General features: G+C 40.2%; 1 pseudogene; it reads right to left on the bottom strand.

The window, feature by feature from the left end:
- Positions 1-266: 266 nt before the first annotated feature.
- LOC149990395 (amidophosphoribosyltransferase pseudogene) lies at positions 267-20,680 on the bottom strand (annotated as a pseudogene).
- Between the last annotated feature and the right edge of the window lie 1,196 nt (positions 20,681-21,876).

The following is a 21,876-nucleotide window of genomic DNA, read 5'->3' as shown; positions in this document are numbered from 1 at the left end:
TGAGGATGTGAAAACAAATGCATGAGATCTCAAAATTGATAGCCTCAAAGTTTTAGTACCTAAATTCCTAGCTAACTAAAATATTGTCTAGAATTATTAAATTAAACACATCACTTAGGTACAATTTTCAGAAAAATTCTATATACTAGTAAAATGTAAGCATGTGGGGTGATTTTGACCTTGTACCAGCTGAATAACAGTCACACTTTAATAAGGCTGTAATTTTTTAACCAACTTTATGTATTGAATAAACCATCATAAGGCTACTATTCCAGTTCTACAGGGTATTCTGCAGTGAGATAAGTTGTACAAACACCATTATTTTCAAAACTCTTCAGATGATTTCTGTTTTCTTGAATCGCGATCTCTTGCTTTTGCATCTTCTGATTCTTAAATACTTTTATTCCCTTTCATACAGATGAAATCAGTACTTCTACTGACAGATACATGGCACTGTTTGCTCCTGGATATTCCGCAAGATGCTCATATTTATTGGCAATAAGCTCTTCTTCTGTGTAAATGTTTATTCACCTGAAGCATGGAAATCTTACTGGCGATAAAGTTACTCAGAGGTGCACTTCTTGTGCATGAGATTCTTTGACCAATTTTATCGTGGGTGGAATGGTATTGTCTTTTACACATGAATCTTCTATAGGAACAATTATTTCGCCTTTAAAGTTGCCTGACAATACTACCAAATTTTATCTTTGAACACCAGCTTCTCTTGATTTCATGTTGGCCGGATGAAAGTTCTTCCACAATATAAGCTTTTACACAGCGTCCTCACATGTGGAAGTGCATGCTTTCCTGAATGACTGCGAATAGAAAGCATAGCAAATTCAGAAACTGTGCTCACTAAATCCTGCTTACAGGTGCCTAAACTGTCAGATGCTGACCATAATGATATTTTACTAGTTGGTCTTCAAACGTGCCGTTTTCTTTTGCAAAATAAACACCTTCAAAGACACAAAGAGCCATTGGGTGTCCCTGAGACGTGAATAAATATCAGGAGTTTGGACATAATATCTGAATATTTTCATAATTTCTCCAGGCAAGACTATAACAGCACAATGTACCAACAGACAAAAAACTACAAACTTATGACGTCATCATCCACCCTTTTGTCTCTGTAGGTTTTTCATTTCCCCTTTGCACTTACGCTATTTTCCCATGAAGTGTTGGCTAGCTCTCCAGTTCAGTTTCCTGCAGTAGTGTATCATACATGCCCAATTTCAATATTTGAACTATATAATTTCTTTAAATGGTCTTCAGTGAAGACATGATTTGCAAGACCCATTGCCTTGTATGTTTTGAAGGTTGGCACCAAAATCCCATCGTCACTGACATCATATCAATATTCTCCTGCTGCAGCTCTGAGGCCAGGGGCAATTTTACGTGGCACGTCTAAGTGCATGGGATGTTAATCCCAGAACTATTTTAATTTTCTATGAAGATAGGAACCCATTATTTGACTTTGTAAAAAAAAAAAAGTAAGTGGATAAAGGGATCATGTTTGGAAAAAAAAAAAAAAAGGCATGCCAGAGTGGCCAGTTTTAGGGATTTGATGCAAGCGAAGCCTGCTATGGTAGGGACTGGCCATTTTCATATTGTCATTGTAATAGGGAGACACTTAATGCCAAGGGGCACCGTACCATACCTTTGTGGTGGGGATCTGTCTCAAGTATCAAGAGCTGAGGGTGAAAGTGTGCCCTTCACTGAGGGCTGTGTGTTTCTAAGAGAAATTCAGGCAGGCAAAGGAGTTCCTGGCAATGAGCAGAACTGGGACTATGTGTCAGCGAGGAAGTCGGCATGAGAGCACATGTAGGCACTCGTGAGTTTACCTTTGCATTGTGCTAGCTCCGTAATAAAATCCCAGTCCCTTCAGAAAGCTTCGTGGCTTTCCTTTTCTTTGGAAAGTGCCATCCAGTTTCTTCCCATTGGAATCTTATACATTTTTCAAGGTTCAGCTCAAGTACCTGTCATGTCCTCACATGCAGCCCTTCATTCACCTGTTCATCTAGTCAACAAATATTTAATTTTTTGTTACTACCTATTACAGATTTATATAGCTGAAAGCAATCTATATTCTCCAAATCACTTCAGAAATTTGTATCTTTTATGCCATTTACCGTGTTGGAATAATATTTTTATGACAAATAGGTTATTTTTATTAAGCACGATGAAGGTGTAAACCATGCTCATTTATCTTTATAAACTTTACAATGACCCAAATATAATTGGCACATATTTTTTTGATGTTCCCTGGTGCCCTTGAGAAACACCAGAAGTTCCAGAATATACTAAGAGGGTCCTTGTTTCAAACACAGCCAGAATCCTTGGTGAATACTTTTCTCACGAGTCCACATTTATTAGAAGGAACCATTTGTAACAATTTTGTACTTCACACAAATAACACTCCCAAAACAAATTTCTAGTCTGTTGAGCAGATATAACCACACCAAAGGGAGCAAGTAGAGTGAAGATTTCACAGGAAAATGGTGGATTTTTGTACATTGATTTTGTATCCTGTAATTTTACTGAATTTGTTTATTGATTCTAATGGTGTTTTTTTTTTTTTTTTTCTAGAGTATTTAGGGTTTTCTATGAACAGAATCATGTCATCTGCAAAAAGTGACACTTTTACTTCTTCCTTCCCAATTTAGATGCCTTTTATTTCTTTTACTTGCCTTATTGCTCTGGCTAGGATTTCCAGAACTGTGTTGAATAAGAGTGGTGGGAGTGGACATCCTTGTCTTGTTCCTGACTTTAGAGAACAGGCTTTCAGATTTCCATCATGGAGCATGATATTGGCTGCGGGTTTGCCACATATGGCCTTTATTATGTTGAGGTACTTTCCTTCTATTCCTGTTTTATTGAGTGTTTTAATCGTAAATGGATAGTGTATATTATCAAATGCTTTTTCTGCATCTATTTATAGGATAATAGGATTTTTATCTTTTATTTTGTTAATGTGGTGTATTACATTGATCAGTTTGTGTAGGCTGAAACATCCTTGTGCCCCTGGAATCAACCCCACTTGATTGTGATGTATTATTTTTTAATGTGTTGCTGTATTAGATTTGCTAGTATTTCATTTAGGATTTATACATCTGTATTCATCAGAGATATTGGTCTGTAGTTTTCTTCTTGTGTGTGTGTTATCCTTGCCAGGTTTTGGTATCAGGATTATGTTGGCCTCATAAAATATTAGGAAATGTTGCTGCTTTTTCAATTTTTTGGGAGAGTTTGAGAAGGAGCCTTTAAATCTTCTATGAATGTTTGTTAGAATTCACCAGTGAATCCATCTGGTCCTGAACTCTTATTTTTGGGGAGGTCGTTGATGGTTGTTTTAATTTCCTCACTGCTGATTGGTCTACTTAGATTTTCCAAATCTTTATGATTTAGTCTATGAGGATTATATATTTGTAGGAACTTATCCATTTCTTCTAGGTTACTGAAGTTGGTGGCATACAGTCTTTCATGGTATTCTAGTATGATCATTTGTATATCTGTGCTGTCTGTCGTAACTTCTCCTTTATTTCTGATTTTGTTCATATGAATCTTTTCCCTTTTTTCCTTAGTGAGTCTAGCCAGGGGTTGTCAATTTTATTAATCTTTTCAAAGAATGAGGTCTTTGTTGTATTTGTTTTTTGTATAGTCTTTTTGTTCTCAGTTTCATTCAATTTTGTCCTCATTTTTATTATTTCCTTTCTTCTACAGACTTGGGGTTGCTTTTGTTCTTCTTTCTCTAGATCTTTAAGATGTAATATTAATTTGCTTACTTGGGATTTGTATTGTTTCTTGATAGGCCTGTAATGACATAAACTTCTCTCTTGTTACTGCTTTTGCTGCACCCCCAACGTTTTAATATGTCATGTTGTCCTTTTCAAAGGTACCACTGTGTTAATGGACAGTAGATTTCAAGAATGGGACAATTTAAAAAGTTGCGTCATAGCCAAAATATCAAGTCTCTGTTCTGATAAAGAGAGCACTGGAGGTGCCTTTCCTATGTAATTTGGCTAATTAGAATATAGTAGTTAGCAATTGTTGTTGTTTTTAAGTAATTTATTTGTTTGTTTATTTATTTTTAGAGATAGGGGAAAGGAGAAACAGGGAGAGAAACATCGCTGTGTGGTTGCCTCTCACTTGCGCCCCCAACTGGGGACCTGTCGTGCAACCTAGTCATGTGCCCTGACTGGGAATCGAAGCAGTGACACTTGGTTCGCAGGCCGACGCTCAATCCACTGAGCCACAGCAGCCAGGACTAGTAGTTAGCAGTTCGACCTGAAGAACCCCTTTGCTGAAGCCCAGCTACGGGTTCTATTGACAAAAGGAACTAGTGATGGGTTTGGATGAGCCCAGATCCCCTTATTTCTTATTCCAATGAGAAGAGGCACAAGCAAATTGAAGCAGAACAAGTTGGTCAAAGTAAAATTATGCCAAGAACTGGAAGAACACAGGCCAAAGAAGGTAGGCTCAGCTGTGATGTTTTGATTAAGAACTGTGGAAATGGTTGAAAATAAGGTGGCCGTGGTTGGGGGCTTCCTTTTCCTGCTTGCCTATTGTTCAGTGAGAGAGCATGAGAGAAAATGTTAGAGGAGGATTTGGGATTAGTACCAGATACAAATTTCTTGACAGGAAAATCTTTTTCGAGAAAGGCATGGTATCCAAGGGGCTGTGACAACCTCACTGAGGGCATTTCAACATGTATTGTGCAATATTTTTAGAGGCTAATTATAGAAAGCAATCTTGTACTGGCAAGAAGCCTCTAAATGCTTCCTATCTTTCCATTTGGTGTTTCACTCTATGATCACTTCCATATTTTTTATGGTTTTGCTATAACACATATTTGAAAGACCAGTTAGGAAAATAAAGGAGATTTTGGTTTGGTAAGCCTTGGGTCTTCAGTAAATGAAATATGGTAAAATGAAGATAGAAAAAAAAAAGATGTCATGAATTGGTTGTGTCAGATGAAGAAAACTGGCCCGAGCTTTGTTAATAGGCAGGCAGTTAGCTGTAGTTATCAAAACAATGGCCAAGTAGAAGGGACAAGGGGAGAAAAAGAATTGTTCATTTGATAGGGAATGTTGTTACTCATTGGAATGGGTTCCTTTGAAGAGCAATCCATTTTGCTTCTTACCGTTTTTACAGTGTCTCCACAGAAGGTTTTTTGTGGTCCGGGGCTGGGCAGTGAACAATGACCTAACCAGATTGTCTTCAGCAGCACCCTGGCCATACCTGTTCTTATTAGAAATGAGTGCCAAATGGGACTTCTGAAATTACCTACTTTATCATCCATACCCCCTTTCGATAGAGGGAGTGATTTGAACCTAGGAAGAGAAAAAGATTTATCCAAGGTCATAGGATAGAATTTCTAGAAAAGGCACTAGAACTGCCTGTATCAACTCATAGCCCAGTGCTCTCCTCAACCACATATGGTGTTCACGGTGTTCCACGTCTACTTTTAGAGTCTGTCCAGTCCTCATTTCTTTGGCACTACGGCTTCACTTGCAAGTAGAACCCAACAGGAAACTCAGACCTTTCTCTTACCCATTATTTTATTTCACATACATATCCTTAGTCTTTCTCCATCATTCCTAGAGGTCTTCAACATTCTGGGGACTAGATAATGAAGCCACATTAATCTGTTGATGGTAATTCGTACGTTACCTCTCAAAGGCACGACTACTGTCCCAGCATCTTTAACCTACAAGGAGAGTCTCATGGTAGAAATGTCAATCAACAAATCAGGCCTCTGGGGACAGTATGGTCTTTCTAGGGTTCTCCAAATCATGCCATGTATATGACTACCTATTTGGCTGAAGCAAGCCCTTTGTTAAGATATACTGTACTGGTTTCTCTACTTTCAAGGTATTAAAATGGCCTGCTAATATCTATACTGGCTGTTATTTTGTGTTCAAGTTTACTGTGGTCCCATAGTTACGGCCTGAATCTTTATTAATAAATTGCCTCTTTAAAAGAAATTTTAGTGACTTACCAGCTCATTGGATCTGGATAAGACATTAATCAGACCTATTATAGATTTCTGAAAGAGAAAACCCTACGAAAAGTTCACTTTGCACTTTTATTTCAGTTTTTATTTCTGCTTTTAATCATAAATTGGCCATGTTTCACTTGAGAGCAGTTTAAATCACCCAGAAAATGTTTCCAGCCTTTATACAAAAAAGGCTGTCTTTTGGGTACTTTTTCCTATTGCAAATATTTTTGAGAAACAGACTTCTTGGCTTCTTTTGCAATACATGTCCTTGATCCATTAGATGAAGCTGTTCTTTCTTTCTTCAAAACTAACTTATAAACATTTTAAAATATAGTAGTCTTGTAATTCCCCCTAACATGTTAGAATTGTTTAATTTTTGGAGCTGCCAAGTTAGCCTGACAAAAACTGTGACATGCACATATGGATCCGAAAGTGATTGCTATCTTTCTTTTTTCAGTTTTATAAAATTTGCAGCCGAGGAGATTCTCCCACCCACCCCCGACTGAGAGTATATTCTGGTTAATGGCAACAGTGGATTTTTTTCAAAGGACTGTGTCCTAGAATGGGCCTCTCTATGGTCAAACAGTGTATATCAGATTTTGAAAGACCTTTTTCTTCTTTGTGTGCTGTACTTTGAAGAATGAAAGTCAATAAACCAAAGGTTCTGGTATGAGAAGAGATGCCAAGGTCACAAACATTTACCTGAAAGAAGTAACAGGATATAAGAGTCAGAAGTGAAATGAAAGTTGCTATGGATAGTTTTAGTGGGCTGAGTTCAGTTAAGATCAGAGCCAGAATATTCCAAAGGGACTGCAAAAGCGCATGTTTTTCCTCCATCTCAAACCTAAAGGAAAACAAGTGTCTTGCAGTGAAGCTTCATCGAACATAGTTTGCGCAATCTTTTTTTTTTTTCTTACACAGTGAGAGTGAGGTTACAAAATGAATAGAAGTTTAAAATCAGCAAATAACTAGCTAGCAGGCTGAAGTCATTTGCATATAAAATGTTTTTAAATTGAGATATATTTGACATATTAGTTTCATGTGTACTACATGATTCAATATTTGTATATATTGCAAAAGTGGTCATCATATGGTCTAGTTACCATTCATTACCATGCCTAGTTACAAAAAACTGTTTCCTTGTGATGAGGGCTTTTATAATTTTCTCTCTTAGCAGCTTTAAAATATGGAATACAGTCCTGGCTGGTGTGGCTCAGTGGACTGAGCACCGGCCTGTGAACCAAAGGGTCTCTGGTTCGATTCCCAGTCAGGGCACGTGCCAGGATTGCGAGCTGGGTCCTCAGTTGGGGGCGTGCGAGAGGCAACCACACATTGATGTTTCTCTCCCTCTCTTCTCTTCTGTCTAAATAAATAAAATGAAAGCCTAAGTTTTAAAAAAAATAAAAAAATAAAATATGCAGTACAGTACATACTATTAACTATAGTCACCATGCTGTATATTACATGCCATGACATTTATGTTGTAAGAGTGAATTTGTACTTTTTGACCCCCCCCATCACCCATTTTTCCATACTCCCCCCCCCCCCGGCACCCAGCAATTTCTTCTCTGTATCTATGAGTTTGATTTTTCTTGTTTTGATTTTTAGATTCTACATATAAGTGAGATCGTATGGTATTTATCTTTCTCTGTCTGACCTATTTCAGTTAACATAATGCCCTCAAGGTCCGTTAGTATTATTGCAGATGACAAGATTTTTTTTTTATGGCTGAGTAGTATTCCATTGTGTATATATACTACAGCACTTTTATCCATTTAGGCATTGATGGACACTTTGGCTGTTTCAGTATCTTGGCTATCTTAAATGATGCCGCAGTAAACATGAGGGTTCACATATCCTTTTGAGTTAATGCCCTCAGTTTCTTTGAATAAAGACCCAGAAGTGGAATGGTTGGATTGTATGGTAGCTCTGTTTTGAAATTTTTGAGGAACCTCCATGACTGTTTTTCGCAGTGGCTGCACCAATTTCCATTCGCACCATCCGTGTACAAGGGTTCCCTTTTCTCCACATCCTCGCCAGCGGTTATTTTTCTCCTTTCCAACAATAAGCTTTCTAACAGTCGTGAGGTGATAGCTCATTGTGTTCTTGATTTGCATTTCTCTGATGACCAGTGATGTTGAGCATCTTTTCCTGTGCCCGTTGGCCACCGGAAAATGTCTATTCAGACCCTGTGCTGATTTTTAAATCAGATTTCTTTTCTTTTTGCTCTTGAGTTGAATGACTTCATACATTTTAAATAAAAGTGTATATATAGTCTTGATTTCTTTCCTGAAGGGACATTCAGTTAGATCTCTGAACAGCTTTTTCAGCAAGAATAATTTAGAGTCAAGGTAAGTGAAAGACCTTTTTCATTTTACACAAAACTAGATTATTTTGCTCTTGTTTAAACTTATAAAACTGCAAATGTTGGGACTTTCATGTATACTTACAGTCATATTTCTGCTTTTTTAATTACATACTCTTAAAAATGCCCAGAAATTATATAGTATTTGTCTTTCGCCACCTGGCTTATTTCACTAATCATAATTGTCTCTAGTTCTATCTATGTTATCGCAAATGGTAGGAGTTCCTTTTTTCCTGCTGCATAGTATTCCATTGTGCAAATGTACCACAGTTTTTTGATCCACTCATCTACAGATGGGCACTTAGGCTGTTTCCAGCACTTGACTATTGTAAACAGTGCTGCTGGGGTTTCAGGATTCTTTGGGTATAATCCCTAGCAGTGGAATCGCTGGTTCAAAGGCAGCTCTATTTTTAGTTTTTGAGGAAATTCCATAATGTTTTCCATAGCGGCTGCACCAGTCTGCATTCCCACCAACAGTGCACTAGGGTTCTCTTTTCTCCGCATCCTCACCAGCACTTGTTGTGTGTTGATTTGTTGACGATGGCCTTTCTGACTGGTGTGAGGTGGTATCTCATTGTGGTTTTTATTTGCATCTCTCTGATGGCTAGTGATGTTGAGCATCCTTTCATATGCCTATAAGCCCTCTGTATTTCCTCCTTGGAGAAGTGTGAATTCAGGTCCTTGGCCCATTTTTAATTGGACTGTCTTTCTTGTGTTGAGTCCTGTAAGTTCTTTATATATTTTGGAGATCAAATCCTTATCTGAGGTATCATTGGCAAATATGTTTTCCCATATTGTTGGTTCCCATTTCATTTTGCTGATCTTTTTTAGCTGAACAGAAACTTTTTAGTTCGATATAGCCCTATTTGTTTACTCTTTCCTTTATTTCCCTTGCTCTAGGAGATATATCAGTGAAAATACTACTGCATGGGAGATCTGAAATTTTTCTGCCTATGTTTTCCTCTAGGACTTTTACGGTGTCACAGCTTACGTTTAAGTCTTTGATCCATCTTGAGTTTATTCTGGTGTGTGGTGTAAGTTGGTGGTCTAGTTTCATTTTTTGTATGTCCTGTCCAGTTCTCCCAACACCCTTTTTATTGAAGAGGCTATTTTTACTCCATTTTATGTTCCTTCCCCCTTTGTTAAATATTAATTTACCATAGAGACCTGGGTTTATTTCTGGGGTGTCTGTTCTGTTCCATTGATCTATATGTCTGTTCTTATGCCAGTACCAGACTGTTTTGATTACAGCTGCCTTGTAGTATAGTTTGATGTCAGGTATTGTGATTCCTCCTACTTTGTTGTTCTTTCTCATGATTGCTGAGGCCATTTGGGGTTGTTTTATAAATAAAACAAACAAATAAGCAAGATAGAACCAGAGGCGTGGAAACAAGGAACAGACTGACAGTGACCAGAGGAGACGGGGGAAGGAGGACAGGAAGAAGGGGAGAAAGAAGGGGAAGGGTCTAGTCAAGGAACTAGAATAAATGACCCATGGGTGTGGACAGTGGAGTGGGAATTGACTCTGGGAGGGGGTGGGTGGGCAAGAGAGAGCAAGGAGGGGAAATGGGACAATTGTAATAGAACAACAATAAAAAAAAGTAAAAAACAAAACAAAACAAAAAATGCCCGGAAGACCTATGTGTGACAGCTTTATTCCTCTTACAGATTTTTCCCTGATAGCTTTTTCTGTCAATAAATCTGATATATTGGTACCAAAATTGGCTTTTTATATTTCAAAGATGGAGAACAGTTACAGTAAAAACTCTGCTGGCCTGCCTGCTTCTTTAACAACTCTTTGCTACAGCTCTTGAACATTTGTTCTCTAAACAATTGAAGTTGGCTTTGCAGGTCTCTCTCATTGTGTTTTATTTTATAATTTTATAAGTAAAGATTGCACTGCAATATTTAGGAACTGATAAGAGAACTTCAATGGGAATCGAATAGGCCGACAGACATTTAAGGTTTTTATGTCTTTGAGCATAAAAACAGAGCAGGACTGTGTGGAGGGAAATGATAGAGTATCAGTTTCTGTGGAGATTTTCGTGTGACAAATTATGTGTAGTAGCCCAGATACCCTAGTACCCCTTTGAATAGTCCCAGTAAGTTCCTGTTTTCTAACAGTAAGGGCAGGAGACCAATGTAGTGGACTGTATTAATGTTATATTTTTTGTTATGTCATATATATATACATATTATTTTATTATGTTATATTTATATATTGTTACAGATTCTGTGATCATAAACTTTTGTCCCTATGAATGTAAGGCACACTGATTAAAGGTTGTGTCGCCATACACCGTAGTTGTGGCAATCTTAAAATAATGAAAAACATTTTCCCTTAACAGTATTTATGTTAAGTAAACAATTGAATAACGAAGAAACAGAGTCAGAGGTATGAGGCGTTTTCCCATAACTGCAGGAAAGCTGAACAAGTCACTCCCACTCCTTTCGCTAGCCAGGGGTAATTATTACTAATGCAAATATGTCTGAATCCGCCACAGCTGTGTGGGTAGAAATAAAAGTTTGGTTTTGTTTTTTTCCTGGAAATCCTGGTGACATTGTGCAGAAGGCTGGAGGAGGCCTTTATGGGTTGGGAATTGATAGGCCTTAAGTTCTCTGCATTTTATGGTGAACAAACACCCCCCCCAACACACACAGACACACACATGGTGAACCAACACCCCCCTGACACACACACAGGCACACAAACACACATGGTGAACAAATAGCCCCCCAACACACACACAGACACACACACAGACACACACATGGTGAACAAACACCCCCCCAACACACACACAAACACACACACACACAGACACACACATGGTGAACCAACACCCCCCCAATACACACACAGGCACACACACACACATGGTGAACAAACAGCCCCCCAACACACACACACACACACAGACAGACACACACACAGACACACACATGGTGAACAAACACCCCCCAACACACACACACACAGGCACACACACACAGACAGACACACACACACACACACACACACATGGTGAACAAACACCCCCCCAACACACACACACACACACACACACTCCCTCCCTCCCTCCCTCCCTCCCTTCCGCTTCCCTACTGCTGTAAAATCAGAGTCTGCAAATGGCCAACACCTCTCTGGACAAGGGGATGCGCCTTCAAACCGAGGAGGGAAGCAGCTGCCCTCTAGAGGAGGACTGAAAAGCCGATTAGTCAGGATTCCTGTTCCTAGTAGGCTGCGCTTGGAGGCCTTCAGAAAGTTGATCGCTTCCAAATGTTCTTTGTGTTCTCTACAATGAAGGGTCTCTGAGGCAGAGCCAAACTTAGAGCTACACACAAAAGAACATTATTAAATATATACTTCCCCTCATTGTGCCTCGGCCCCTCCCTCACCCAGGCTGAATTGGCTAAGATTAGTTGAAAGAAATACCTTAAGAACAATGGGAGAAACTGGAATAAGACCACCACAGTGAAGTAACTCGTGGCGAAAAACAGTCATTTGAAGGCACTCAGGGTAAAAAAACAGTCATTTGAGTCTCGCTATCACCACACTTGCTGGAACATCAACAGCGGTGTAACTAAAAGGATTCAGAGGTTGAGCCACAGGGAAGATAGTTACCTGAACTTGTAAGTGAAACACTGAGAGATCGCTTTGTTCGATTAACCAAATTGTTCTTTTTTTAAAAAAATACTTTATTGTATTTTTCCCATCACCATTTAGTCCCCTTACACCCCCTTCCCTTCCAATCACTACCCTCTGGTCCACGTCCCTGAGTCCTTTTTTCCTTTTTCCTCAGTCCCTCCACCCCCTCGTCTGCCCCCACCACCTTGTCACCCTGTTCTCCGTCTGTGAGTCCCTCTCTTAGTCTCTTCCTCTGGTCACCGTGTCCTGTCATCTCTTTTCCTTCCTTTCTATTCTGGACACCATTTCAACGACACTTGTACAAGCAGTTTTTTTGTTTGTTCTTTGACTCCTTCACCTTTCATCTCAGAAATTGCCACTCCCTGGCCAGTGCTGGCTCAGCTCAGTGGCCCTCTTGGCCGGTGACCGTTCCCAGACTGTTGAAGGCCCATCTGGGGAAAATTGTACCTCTATGCTCATTAGCTCCACTACAAATGTCTGCTTTCCAGCTTCAGCTGGACTCTCGACTCCCATCCTTAATCTTTTTCTCATCTGTAGTTGGCTCCTTCTTCCGTTTCCCACTGCAGCTGTTCCAAAATTTCATTTTTGTCTCAAGCCCCCGCTTCTGGCCTCTTCACTCGGTACAGATGAGCTACATTTCTGTTCTACTAAAAAATGCCACCAGATGACAATTTTCCCCTTCTTCCTCACCCACTGTTCCTGTAGCCATTCATGCTTTTTCTTCTCTCTTGTATCAGTGAACTTCATTCCAACTCTTCTTTTTTTTAATATATTTTTAAAACAATTTTATTTATTTACTTATTTATTTTTAGAGAAAAGGGAAAGGAGAAAGAGAGGGAGAGAAACATCACTGTGTGGTTGCCTCTTACTTGCGCCCCAAACTGGGGACCTGATGTGCAACCGAATCATGTGCCCTGACTGGGAATCGAACCGGCGACACTGGGTTCACAGACCAACGCTCAAACCACTGAGCCACAGCAGCCAGGGGTTTTCCAACTCTTCTTACCTTTTCTTTCAGCCATGTTCCTGTCCCAACTGTTTTACAGACACCAAATCTTCTATTTCTCCTCTTTACTCCTTAAGCTACATCTGCCTTATTCCTTTTATAACGACACCTCTTTTTTATTTTTTAGTTTTTATTTTATTTTTTTAAACCTATCTTTTTTTTAAGTTTTATTTATTAATTTACTTTCAGAGAAAGGGGAAGGGAGGGAGAAAGTGAGGGAGAGAAACATCAATGTGTGGTTGCCTCTTGTGCACCCTGAACTGGGGACCCGGCCCAGAACCCAGGCATGTGCCCTGACTGGGAATTGAACCGGTGACCCTTCGGTTCGCAGGCCGGCACTCAGTCCACTGAGCCACACCAGCCAGGGCTTTAGTTTTTTCAAAACCACTTTAATGAGTTATGATGGACCTATGGAAAACTGTCTGTATTTAATGTACACAACTTGATGAGACTAGAGATAAGTATATACTTGTGAAACCATCACCACGATCTGCCACAAATGTGTCATTGCCTCCAAGAGTTTTCTGCTGCCATTTTTATCATCATCATCATCATTATTATTCTGTGTAACAACATTTAGCATCAAGTATACAATGCAGTATTGTTTAACTAGAGCTCCGTATGCTGTATGGTAGATCTCTAGGACTGACTCATGTTGTGTAATGGAAACTTTCTACCCTTTCACTGATACTCCCCTTTCCTCCTCTACCAATTACCATCTACTCTCTGCTTCTGAGACTATTTTCAATTTTCTATATAAGTGGAAGTGTGCAATATTTGTCCTTCCATGATTGGTTTGTTTCACTTAAAATAAGGTCCTCCAGGTTCAGCCATGCTGTTTGTTGTAAGTGGCAGAATTTCTTTCTTTGAAAGGCTGAATAATGTTACAATGCGTGTATATACGACATTTAAAAAAATCTACTCATCTATCGATGGAGATTTGGGTTGCTTCCCTGTCTTGGCTCTTGTGAATAGTGCTGCTATGAACGTGGGAGTGCAGATAGCTCTTAGATTTCCTGATTTCAATTCTTTTGCATATATGTCCAGAAGTGTGGTTGCTGGATCATAATGGTAGCTCTATTTCTTAATTTTTTGAGGACCTTCTAGAGTGAATTTTAATAACTCAGGCAATCGGTAAACATTTTGAGCATTCAGCACAGACCTGTATAACCACACTTCTCAAAGGCATAGTTAATATTTGATGTCTTAAATTCTTCACTTTCGATGTACTCCTCAACCTACATGTATTCAGATATTGGCCCTTGGAGCGCTACTATGCTGTTCCCCTGTGTTTCTCTCTTGCATTTCCCATCTTCCAGAGACAATCACTCTGAATTCTTCTTTTATTATGTTGTATTATATTATATTATATTATATTATAATTTAGTTTTTGGAATTCATCAACATTTATTGTTTTTTAAATTGTTTTTCTATTATAGTTGTCCCATGTTTCCCCCACTGCTCTCCCCTGCCCCGCCCACCTCCCCACTCTCCATAACCATCCCCACCCCGTTGTCCATGTCCGTGGGTCATTTCCATTCGTTCCTTGACTAAACCCTCTCCCTTCTTTCCTTCCTCCTTTCCCTCCCCCCTCCCCTCTGACCAGTGTCAGTCTGTTCCTTGTTTCCGTGCCTCTGATTCTGTTTTGCTCATTTGTTTGTGTTGTTCATTAGTTTCCTATATTAGGTGAGATCATATGGTGTTTGTCTTGAAAGAAACCAGGTTTCTGTCACTCAGCGTAATATTCTCTAGTTCCATCCATGTTGTCACAACACTTCTAATTTTTGTAGATGTTAAATTAGTGACCACTTGGCCACCTGCTTTATAGCTCCCCAAACTGCGTTGCTGTCTCCTCTCATGCTCTGTATCTCTGTGTTTATAGCTCTACAAAGTGCATGCTGTTGTCTTAATGGGGTTCAAGATGGAACAGAATCAGATGCCCAGGTCCAGTTGGTGATACTTGTCTGGGACTGTCATTCTCTTTCTGTGCTTTCCTGTCGCGCTGTCGTCAGATTCCTTTCTCACCTTATAACTATTCTCCCTGGGTGATCATATTTACTCCCTTGGCTTCAGCTGTGAACTTTACTAATATAACTTAATAATCTGTATCTCCAGCTCTGGAATTTTCCCTGAGCCACAGACCACCCATCTATATCCTAGACTTCCCCACCTAGGTGTCTCATAGGGTTGTCTAACACAACATCTTCAAAACCAAACTTATCCATCTTTTCTTCCTCTATATCCTAGACTTCCCCACCTAGGTGTCTCATAGGCAGGTCTAACGCAACCTGTTCAACCCCAAACTCATCCGTTCCCTTCAAACTGCTGCTCTCCCTCCTGCCTTTCTTCTAGCAAATGGTGTCGTTCAGTCATCTAAACTAGAATATTTAGAGCCATATTCATCTCTCTTCCTAACAAGGGAGCTGTGTGTTTCTTGAAAGGCAAAGATGATGTCTCATTAATTTCTGGGTCCCCTAAGTGTTAGCTCAGTTCCTCAAATAAGCCGAGTGGGCGCTCACATAAAAGTTTGTGAAATTGATGAGTGCTTTCTTTCACAGATCGCAATACAGCATAAGGCTAAAGACGCTGTGTAGACAAAGAAACACATAACGATGTGTTTGGTTCATATGTAGTTAAACTGCATATTTTATGAAATACTTGACATGAGACCAAGTTATGCATGATTTATTTATGATTAAAAGTAGCTCCCTTATTGCGAAAACCGTTGAATTCTTATATGGACAGAAAAACAGTTGTGTAACTTTTGCCTCACTCTATATATCTGTAAGTAAAATTCCAGTGTTGAGATTAAAAACTCCTCGTGTCTTAATAAGGACCTTTAAAGTTTCTTTAAAAAACACCAGAAATTATTACTTTAGAAAATCTTGTTAAGTATTAGCGAGCACAAATGCTTTTAATACAGCTTTATATTACCTCTTTGAGGAGACACCCCATTGTTCTGTTTTGATGGCTATAAAATAACAACAATAGGAACAATCTCTGGGACACATATACAAGTAAGCTTAATACCCGAGAAAAAGAAATCATTCTCTTTTTCATCATTTTCCTCCTTGTCTCTAAATGGAAACGAATAAATGTACACATGAAATGTCCTTGTGACAGTTATTTGGATTTTACAATGGCTAAAGCTCTTTGTTACACTCTTGCATAATGTTATGAGAATATATGCGTGTGTATCATTTTTAAAAAGTCAAACCTTCCAGAGCAGCCTATTAATTTCAACTGGGATCAGCCAACTATACCATCCAGATAGTCTCAATACCACATTGCTATCTCCGGGCTATATCCTTAGGGCAGGTTCTGGGAGCAGGAAGACAAGCAGAACTTACACTCCACTGCAGAAAAGGGGATAAGGGGCCCTCCAGCTGCCCAGTTCAGCTCATGGGTCACAGCTTTTGATTACCACCCCCAACAATGTGTGTATGTCTGTGAAATCTTCCCATTGTACACCTTAAAAAAGAATCACATTGTACAACCTAAATATATACAACCTGATTTGTCAATCATACCTCAGTGCAGCTGGAAAAAATTGCAAGAGAGCAGGTAGATCACTTCTGAAGGCAAGGGACTCCGTATTTAACTGAAAAAACTATATTAAAAAACTTCTGCTCCTTAGGTAAAGGGAAGAATAAAGTTTTCTACCAACTTGACTCCTTTCTTAAAAATAGGGGCATCAAAACAAAATGGGCCCTGGCTGCTGTGGCCCAGTGGATTGAGCGTTGGCCTGTGAGCCAACTGTCGCTGGTTCGATTCCCAGTCAGGGCACATGATTCGGTTGCACATCAGGTCCCCAGTTGGGGGCGCGAGTGAGAGGCAACCACACAGTGATGTTTCTCTCCCTCTCTTTCTCCTTTCCCCTTGCTCTAAAAACAGACAAACAAACATAAATAAATAAATTATTAAAAAAGGAACAAATGCATGAGAAGTGAACACAAAAGAGAAAATCCTCTTCTTGTCCATTAGAATCTCACATTTTCTCTTGCCACCTGAATTCTGCGTTACTTCCTGTTAGCTTCCTCACTTGCCCTTTGCCTGCTTCCTCCACCAGCCTTTAAGAATTCCTCGCCTAGGTTCTTGTTGTTGAGTGACAAACATGCTTAGATAAACACAAACAGGAAAAAAGGCACGAAGGAGGAACTGGGATTTGTAGCTATTTTTTCGAGTGCAAACTCCCCTGGCTTGTGAATTCCATGGCATCAAGCTCTCCATTTGGTTTGCATTTCTTTCTCACTAAATGGGAAAAATTACTCATAATTGAGTGGAACAGATCTGCAAATTATTTAGTCCCCAGTGGAAAAGAACTAGAGATGTTGAATGAATCAATGATGCAAGTGTGGAAGCTGAGTGAAGTCACTGTAACAGATGAAGGCTAAAAAATGCCAGAAAGCACAAAGAAATGACTGTCCCAAAGATCAATAATGATCAAGGCTCTCAAAGTCTACTACTATCTTTCAAATACACAAAAAGTTAACATTTGAAATTAAGTGAAAATTTAAAAGAACATGAAGGCTACAAATGGCTTCTGTTTGCTATTAGTTTACTCTTTAAAATTTTTGCATTGTGTGGGCCAACGATATGAAAGTGCATGAAACTTGTGCAAATTATCAGAATATTTTCAGAAGTGAAATCAACAAATAGTTGTTGTTTGTGCTATGTGTAAGACTTATGGTAAACATTTGAAGGATACAATTAATAGGAACTGCTGTCTTAGGGCCTTACAAATTAATGGAGAGGAAGAGAAGATAGGACAAAAAATGAAACAAGGCTCACCAGTAACATTTAAAAGGACTGTTTGCGAAAACACTAGAGGAGATGTGACAAATCAGTGAATGTAAGATGTAAATAAAAAAGAACAGATATCAGTTTAACAGTTTCATGAATGCATACTGGGGTGATCAGCAAAGGTTTCTTGGAAGAGACAAATGTGGAATTGGATACTTAAAAAGCAATTTATATTTTGACTGTACACACTTAGGCAAATTCACACACACACACACACATGCATGCTATGCCATAGCTTCCCAATACACACTTCATATATCATTTACAACCAGTTACTTGAAATACATGTAAGTGTAATTAATCCTCTTTTTATGGGGCCTATTGTAATACAGTAAATTGCTGTTTAAAACTAGATCGCGAATTATTTCAATATGTCACAATGAACTTACATGTTTTCAGAATACAAGTAACTTTAAAAATAAAATAATTAGATTTTTTTGTGTGACAGGATGCAACACCAATCAATGGAGGCATCACAGGTCTCACACATTTGGGAGAGGGTGTGGAGGAGGGAGCTTTGTTCATGACCCTGTCCCTTTCCCTCGGCTCCCTTCCTTAGTCCTTTGCCTAACTTTCTGCTTCACGCCACGCTGCATTTTATCTTGTTTCCTCTGGCCTTACAGAATTTCTGTTCTCAGAAGTCACCAGTGCAAACTAATCACCGAGCTGAATAGCCAAACTTCAAGAAAACAAGAGCCTTCTTCAGCATTAAGCAAGCACCGTTGGTTGACCTTCCTTTCTGGAAACCATTTGCTTGATTCGGAGTCATAGTGTGCTCCTTAATCTGCCCAATGACTTTTTCTTCTTTTACTTCCCCCACTCCTTAAATGCAGGCAACTCCCCAAATTCATTATTGGCCCTCTGTGCCTTCTCTTGGTGAAGTCTCAACGCTTTAACTATTGCCTCTGTGGAAATCATGTCTCAAGTCCTGACCTCTTACCTGAGCTCCAATACAGTTTTTCAAACCGTCTCCAGAACATTTCCATTTGGAGGGCCTATTGCCACCTAAGTTTCAACATGTCTAATAACACTAGTATTTTCTTTTGGGTAAAGAATTACACGTTTCCTTTTTTGTATCTTGATACATGGAAAATTGCCTATGCTAACCCTTCCTTCCTCTCTCTCAAATTTTTATAACCCCCTTCTTCCAGTTTTTTTTGAAGTTACAATTTATGCAGTTTTATATGTATCTAGAGTACCTTATGAAAAATTCACTACACACACACACTCACGATACACCCCTTCAGGCACTGGTCCAAATGAAACTCTTTATCATCCCCAGATTGGTTCTCTCTTACGTCTTTCTTTCCTTTTTAAAAAAATTTTATCTGTTTTTAGAGAGAGGGGAAAGGAGAAAGAGAGGGAGAGAAACATCACTGTGCGGTTGCCTTTCACGCGCCCCCTACTGGGGACCTGACCTGCAACCCAGGCCTGTGCCCTGACTGGGAATCGAACCAGCGACACTTGGCTTGAAGGCCGATGCTCAATCCACTGAGCCACAGCAGGAGGTCTTACATCTTTCTTATTGTCATCAATGATACCTCATTCTGAATTCTTTCTTACATATTTCCTCTTCTCCGTCCTTTTCACTATTCAAGGCTAGGCTACGCCTTTATCAACACATGCTTGGACCTCTACAGTATGGGTCATTCCTTGAAGATGCTGGTTTGGTCCCAGACCACCACAATAAAGTGAATATCACAATAAAGCAAGTCACTCAATTTTTTTTTTGTTCCCCAGTGCATACAGAACTTATGTTACACTATCCTGTAGTCTATAAAGTTTATAATAGCATGTCTAAAAATGTACATGCTTTAATTAAAAAATAGTTTATTGCTAAAAAACAAATGCCCACTATCATCTGAGCCTTCAGTAAGTCATGGTCTTTGCTGGTGGAAGGACTTGCTTCAGTGTTCACGGCTGCTGGCTGATCAGGGCGACGGTTGCTGAAGGCTGGGTGGTTGTGACAATTTCGGAAAAGAAGAGGAAGATATTTTTTGCCACGTAGGTTGGCTCTTCCTCTCGTGCCTGACTTCTCTGTGGCATGCAGTGTGGTTTGGTAGCATTTTACACCCACTAGAGCGTCTTTTGAAATTGGAGTTAATCCTCTCAAAATTGGCAGCTGCTTATGTAAAACTGTCCTTTGTTGTCCTCTCAGCATCTCAAGAAGCCTCTTTCTTTGCTCATCCATGGGCAGCAACTCCTCATTCATTCGGGTCTTGTCATGAGATTGCAGCCATTCAGTCCCATCCTCAGCCTCCACTTCTCACTCTGGTTCCCTTGCAATACCCACAGTACCTGTAGTTACTTCCTTCCCCGAAGGCTGAAACCCCTCAGCGTCACCCAGGGGGGCTGGAACTGCTGCAGACTCCTGTTAATGCTGATATTTTGACCTCTTCCCTTGAATCCTGAATGTTCTTTTTCTAAAACATTTTATTTCTTTATTTTTAGAGAGAGGGGAAGGGAGGGAGAAAGGGAGAGAAACTTCAATGCGTGGTTGCCTCTCACACACCCCCAACCAGGGACCTGGCCCGCCACCAGACATGTGCCCTGACTGGGAATTGAACTGGTGACCCTTTGGTTCGCAGGCCAGCACTCAATCCACTGAGCCACACCAGCCAGGGCCTGAATGTTCTTACCAGCGTCTAGAATGGTGAATCCTCTCCAGAAGATTTTCAATTGGCTTTGTCGAGATCCATCCGAGGAGGAATCACAATCTATGGCAGCTAGAGCCTTGTGAAATGTGTTTCTTAAATACTGAGACTTGAAAGCTGAAATTCCTCCTTGACCCGCGGGCTGCAGAGTGGGTGCTGTGCTGGCGGGCGGGGGAACAGCGCTCTTCTCACTGTACCTCCCCATTAGAGCCTTCGGATGGCCACGTGTATTGTCAGTGGGCAGGAATGGTTTGAAATGGGTTTCTTTCTGAGTAGTAGGTCTCAACACTAGGCTTAAAATATTCAGTAAACCATGTTGTAAGCAGACATGCTGTCATTCAGGCTTTTTATTTCACGTAGAGAGCACAGGCAGAGGTCACTCAGCATCACTCCGAAGGGCGCTAGGATTTCCCAAATGGTAAATGGGCACTGGCTTCAACTTGCAAGTCATTTGCTGCGTTAGCCCCTAACAACAGAGTCAGCCTGTCCCCTGATGCTTTGAAGCCAGGCACTGATCTCTCCTCTCCGGCTACGGAAGTCCTAGGTGGCATCTTCCTCCAACAGAAGGCTGTTTAACCTACATTTAAAAATCTATTGTTCGGTGTAGCCGCCTTCATTAATGATCCCAGCTAGGCCTTCTGGGTTACTTGCTGCAGCCTCTACATCAGCACCTGCTGCCTCACCTTATACTTTGTTGTGGAGTTAGCTTCTTTCCTTACACCTTGTTGACTCAACCTCTGCCAGCTTCAGACTTTCCTTCTGCAGCTATATCACCTCTCTCAGCCTTCCTAGAATTGAAGCGGGTTCGGGTTTTGCCCTGGGTTAGACTTTGGCTTAAGGAAACTTTGGGGCTAGTTTGATCTTCTCTCCAGACCACTAAAACTTTCTCCATATCGGCAATAAAGCTGTTTTGCTTTCTTATCATTTGTGTGTTCACTGGGGTAACACTTTAATTCCCTTCGAGAACTTTTTTTTTTGCATTCATAATTTGGCTAACTCTGGGTCAAGAAGGCCTAACTTTCAGCCTGTGTCAGCTTTCAGCATTCTTTCCTCACGAAGCATAATCATTGCTAGCTTTTTAGTTAGTTATTTTCAGAGGGAGGAGGAGGGAGAAAGAGGTAAACATCAATGTGTGGTTGCCTCTTGTGCGCCCCCAACTGGGGACCTGGCCCGCAACCCAGGCATGTGCCCTGACTGAGAATCGAACCTGCGACCCTTTGGTTCGCACGCCAGCGCTCAATCCACTGAGCCACACCAGCAGGGCTAGCTTTTGATTTGAAGTGAGGGATATGTGAGTGTTCCTTTTAGTTGAACACTTACAGGCTACTGTAGGGGCATTAGTTGGCCTAATTTAAATCTTTTCTTGTCTCAGGGAATGAGAAAGCCTGAGAATGAGACAGA

Source organism: Furipterus horrens, unplaced genomic scaffold (genome assembly GCF_987537825.1).
Source record: "Furipterus horrens unplaced genomic scaffold, mFurHor1.1.pri manual_scaffold_17, whole genome shotgun sequence".
NCBI lineage: Eukaryota > Metazoa > Chordata > Mammalia > Chiroptera > Furipteridae > Furipterus > Furipterus horrens.
This window is presented reverse-complemented; position numbering and strand designations above follow the sequence as displayed.